Genomic DNA, 6,000 nt, shown 5'->3' with positions numbered 1-6,000 from the left:
AGCCTCCCCCCTTGGCCGCCGCCCCCTCTAGATCCATCTGGAGGGGGTCGGCCCCCCTCTCCCTTGCCCCTATAAATAAAGGGGGGGGTGGGAGGGCAGCCGCACCACATCCCTGGTGCAGCTCCTCCCTCCTCCAACTCCTCCTCCTCCGTAGTGCTTAGCGAAGCTCTGCCGGAGAACCACGAGCTCCATTGCCACCATGCCGTCGTGCTGCTGGAGTTCTCCATCAAATTCTCCTCTCCCCTTGCTGGATCAAGAAGGAGGAGACGTCCCCGGCCTGTACGTGTGTTGAACGCGGAGGCGCCGTCCGTTCGGCGCTAGATCGGACATTCCGCGATTTGAATCGCCGCGAGTACGACTCCATCAACCACGTTCTTGTAACGCTTCCGCTTAGCGATCTTCAAGGGTATGAAGATGCACTCCCTCTCTCTCGTTGCTAGCATCTCCTAGATTGATCTTCGTGACACGTAGGAAAATTTTGAATTATTGCTACGTTCCCCAACAGTGGCATCATGAGCTAGGTCTATGCGTAGATTCTATGCACGAGTAGAACACAAAGTAGTTGTGGGCGATGATTTGTTCAATTTGCTTGCCGTTACTAGTCTTATCTTGATGCGGCGGCATTGTGGGATGAAGCGGCCCGGACCGACCTTACACGTACTCTTACGTGAGACAGGTTCCACCGACTGACATGCACTTGATGCATAAGGTGGCTAGCGGGTGTCTGTCTCTCCCACTTTAGTCGGATCGGATTCGATGAAGAGGGTCCTTATGAAGGGTAAATAGAAATTGGCATATCACCGTTGTGGCTTTTGCGTAGGTAAGAAACGTTCTTGCTAGAAACCCATAGCAGCCACGTAAAACATGCAACAACAATTAGAGGACGTCTAACTTGTTTTTGCAGGGTATGCTATGTGATGTGATATGGCCAAAAGGATGTGATGAATTATATATATGTGATGTATGAGACTGATCATGTTCTTGTAATAGGAATCACGACTTGCATGTCAATGAGTATGACAACCGGCAGGAGCCATAGGAGTTGTCTTGATTTATTGTATGACCTGCGTGTCTATGAAAAATGCCATGTAATTACTTTACTTTATTGCTAACCGTTAGCCATAGTAGTAGAAGTAATAGTTGGCGAGACAACTTCATGAAGACACGATGATGGAGATCATGATGATGGAGATCATGGTGTCATGCCGGTGACGAAGGTGATCATGCCGCGCCTCGAAGATGGAGATCAAAGGCGCAAGATGATATTGGCCATATCATGTCACTTTATGATTTGCATGTGATGTTTGTCATGTTTACATCTTATTTGCTTAGAACGACGGTAGCATAAATAAGATGATCCCTCACTAATATTTCAAGAGATGTGTTCCCCCTAACTGTTCACCGTTGCGAAGGTTCGTTGTTTCGAAGCACCACGTTCGCATACAATGGGTGTAAGCCAGATTTACACATGCGAAACACTTAGGTTGACTTGACGAGCCTAGCATGTACAGACATGGCCTCGGAACACAAGAGACCGAAAGGTCGAACATGAGTCGTATAGTAGATACGATCAACATGAAGATGTTCACCGATGATAACTAGTCTGTCTCACGTGATGATCGGACACGGCCTAGTTGACTCGGATCATGTATCACTTAGATGACTAGAGGGATGTCTATCTAAGTGGGAGTTCATTAAATAATCAGATGAACTTAATTGTCATGAACATAGTCAAAAGGTCTTTGCAAATTTTGTCATAGCTTACGCTTTAGTTCTACCGTTTAAGATATGTTCCTAGAGAAAATTTAGTTGAAAGTTGACAGTACCAATTATGTGGACTGGGTCCGTATACTGAGGATTGTCCTCATTGCTGCACAGAGGGCTTATGCCCTTAATGCACCGCTCGGTGTGTGAACCTCGAGCGTCGTCTGTGGATGTTGCGAACATCTAACATACACATTTTGATGACTACGTGATAGTTCAGTGCGTAATGCTAACGGTTTAGAATTGAGGCGCCAAAGACGTTTTTGAAACGTCGCAGAACATATGAGATGTTCCAAAGACTGAAATTGGGATTTCAGACTAGTGCCCACGTCAAGAGGTATGAGACCTCTGACAAGTTTCTTAAGCTTGCAAACTAAGGGAGAAAAGCTCAATCGTTGAGCATGTGCTCAGATTGTCTGAGTACTACAATCGCTTGAATCGAGTGGGAGTTAATCTTCCAGATGAGATAGTGATGGTTCTCCATAGTCACTGCCACCAAGCTATTAGAGCTTCGTGATGAACTATAACATATCATGGACCGACATGATGATCCTTGAGCAACTCGCGATGTTTGACACCGCGAAAGTAGAAATCAAGTAGGAGCATCAATTATTGATGGTTAGTAAAACGACTAGTTTCAAGAAGGGCAAGGGATAGAAGGGATACTTCATGAAACGGCAAATCAGTTGCTGCTCTAGTGAAGAAACCCAAGGTTGAACCCAAACCCGAGACTAAGTGCTTCTGTAATGAGGGGAACGGTCACTGAAGCAGAACTACCCTAGATACTTGGTAGATGAGAAGGCAGGCAAGGTCGACAGAAGTATATTGGATATACATTATATTAATGTGTACTTTACTAGTACTCCTAGTAGCACCAGGGTATTAGATACCGGTTCGGTTGCTAAGTGTTGGTAACTCGAAATAAAAGGCTACGGAATAAACGGAGACTAGCTAAAGGTGAGATGACGATATGTGTTGGAAGTGTTTCCAAGGTTGATGTAATCAAACATCGTACGCTCCCTCTACCATCGGGATTGGTATTAAACCTAAATAATTGTTATTTGGTGTTTGTGTTGAGCATAGACATGATTGGATTATGTTTATCACACTACGGTTATTCAAGGAGAATAATGGTTATTCTGTTTATTTGAATAATACCTTCAATGGTCTTGCACCTAAAATGAATGGTTTATTGAATCTTGATCGTAGTGATACACATGTTCATGCCAAAAGATATAAAATAGTAATGATAGTACCACATACTTGTGGCACTGCCATTTGAGTCATATTGGTATAAAACGCATGAAGAAGCTCCATGTTGATGGATCTTTGGACTCACTTGTTTTTGAAAAGATTGAGACATGCGAACCATGTCTATTAGTAGATATGCATGAAGAAACTCCGTACAGATGAATCGTTTGGACTCACTTGATTTTGAATCACTTGGGACATGCAAATCATACCACATGGGCAAGATGACTGAAAGGCCTCGTTTTCAGTAAGATGGAACAAGAAAGCAACTTGTTGGAAGTAATACATTTTGATGTGTGCAGTCCAATGAGTGCTGAGGCACGCAATGGATATCGTTATGTTCTTACTTCACAGATGATTTGAGTATATGCTGAGTATATTTACTTGATGAAACACAAGTCTGAATTATTGAAAGGTTCAAGTAATTTCAGAGTGAAGTTGAAGATCGTCGTGACAAGGGGATAAAATGTCCTGTGATATGATCATAGAGATGAATATCTGAGTTACGAGTTTGGCACACAATTAAGACATTGTGGAAATTGTTTCACAACTAATACCGCTTGGATCACCATAGCGTGATGGTGTTTCCGAACATCATAACTGCACCCTATTGGATATGGTGCATACCATGATGTCTCTTATAGAATTACCACTATCGTTTATGGGTTAGGCATTAGAGACAACCGCATTCACTTTAAATAGGGCACCACGCAATTCCGTTGAGACGACACCATATGAACTATGGTTTAGAGAAACCTAAGCTGTCGTTTCTTAAAAGTTTGGGGCTGCGACACTTATGTGAAAAAGTTTCAGGCTGATAAGCTCGAACCCAAAGCGGATAAATGCATCTTCATTGAATACCCAAAACAGTTGGGTATACCTCCTATTTCAGATCCAGAAGCAAAGTGATTGTTTCTAGAAACATGTCCTTTCTCGAGGAAAAGTTTCTCTCGAAAGAATTGAGTGGGAGGATGGTGGAGACTTGATGAGGTTATTGAACCATCACTTCAACTAGTGTGTAGCAGGGCACAGGAAGTTGTTCCTATGGCACCTACACCAATTGAAGTGGAAGCTTATGATAGTGATCATGAAACTTCGTATCAAGTCACTACCAAACCTCGTAGGTCGACAAGGATGCGTACTACTTCAGAGTGGTACGTAATCCTGTCTTGGAAGTCATGTTGCTAGACAACAATGAACCTACGAGCTATGGAGAAGCGATGGTGGGCCCAGATTCCGACGAATGGCTCGAGGCCATAAAATCCGAGAGAGGATCCATGTATAAAAACGAAGTATATACTTTGGAAGAACTACTTGATGGTCGTAAGGCTGTTGGGTGCAGATGGATTTTAAAAGGAAGACGGACAATGATGGTAAGTGTCACCATTAAGAAAGCTCGACTTGTCGTTAAGATGTTTTCCGACAAGTTCAAGGAGTTGACTGCGATGAGACTTTCTCACTCGTAGCGATGCTAAGAGTCTGTTGGAATTATATTAGCAGTTACTGCATTATTTATGAAATCTTGCAGATAGGATGTCAAAACATTGTTTCCTCGACGATTTTCTTGAGGAAAGGTTGTATGTGATACAACCAGAAGGTTTTGTCAATCCTGAAATATGCTAACAAGTATGCAAAGCTCCAGCAATCCTTCTAAGGACTGGAGTAAGCATCTCGGAGATGGAATGTACGCTTTGATGAGATGATCAAAGATTTTGGGGTTTTACAAAGTTTATGAGAAACTGTATTTCCAAAGAAGTGAGTGGGAGCACTATAGAATTTTTCATGAGTATATGTTGTTAACATATTGTTGATCAGAAATGATGTAGAATTTCTGGAAAGCATACAGGGTTATTTGAAAAGTGTTTTTCAATGGAAAACCTGGATTAAGCTACTTGAACATTGAGCATCAAGATCTATAAGGATAGATAAAAACGCTTAATAGTACTTTCAAATGAATACATACCATGACAAGATTTTGAAAGAGTTCAAAATAGATCAGCAAAGAAGGAGTTCTTGGCTGTGTTACAAGGTGTGAGTATTGAGTAAGACTCAAGACCTGACCACGGCAGAAGAGAGAGAAAGGACGAAGGTCGTCCCCTATGCTTTAGACGTAGGCTCTACAGTATGCTATGCTGTGTACAGCACCTGAAGTGTGCCTTGCCATGAGTTAGTCAAGGGGTACAAGAGTGATCCAGGAATGGATCACATGACAGCGGTCGAACTTATCCTTAGTAACTAGTGGACTAAGGAATTTTCTTGATTATGGAGGTGGTAAAAGAGTTCGTTGTAAAGGGTTACGTCGATGCAAACTTTGACACTAATCCAGATGACTCTGAGTAGTAAACCGGATTCGTATAGTAGAGCAGTTATTTGGAATAGCTCCAAGTAGCGCGTGGTAGCTGCATCTACAAGATGACATAGAGATTTGTAAAGCACACACGGATCTGAATGTTGCAGTCCCGTTGACTAAAACCTCTCTCGTAAGCATAACATGATCAAACCCTAGAACTCATTGAGTGTTAATCACATGGTGATGTGAACTAGATTATTGACTCTAGTAAACTCTTGGGCATTAGTCACATGGCGATGTGAACTTTGAGTGTTAATCACATGGTGATGTGAACTAGATTATTGACTCTAGTGCAAGTGGGAGACTGTTGGAAATATGCCCTAGAGGCAATAATAAAATGGTTATTATTGTATTTCCTTGTTCATGCTAATTGTCTATTGTTCATGCTATAATTGTATTAACTGGAAACCGTAATACATGTGTGAATACATAGACCACAACATGTCCCTAGTAAGCCTCTAGTTGACTAGCTCGTTGATCAATACATGGTTATGGTTTCCTGACCATGGACATTGGATGTCATTGATAACGGGATCACATCATTAGGAGAATGATGTGATGGACAAGACCCAATCCTAAGCATAGCACAAGATCGTGTAGTTCGTTTGCTAAAAGCTTTTCTAATGTCAAGTATC

Source organism: Aegilops tauschii, chromosome 1 (genome assembly GCF_002575655.3).
Source record: "Aegilops tauschii subsp. strangulata cultivar AL8/78 chromosome 1, Aet v6.0, whole genome shotgun sequence".
NCBI classification, from domain to species: Eukaryota; Viridiplantae; Streptophyta; class Magnoliopsida; order Poales; family Poaceae; genus Aegilops; species Aegilops tauschii.
This window is presented reverse-complemented; position numbering follows the sequence as displayed.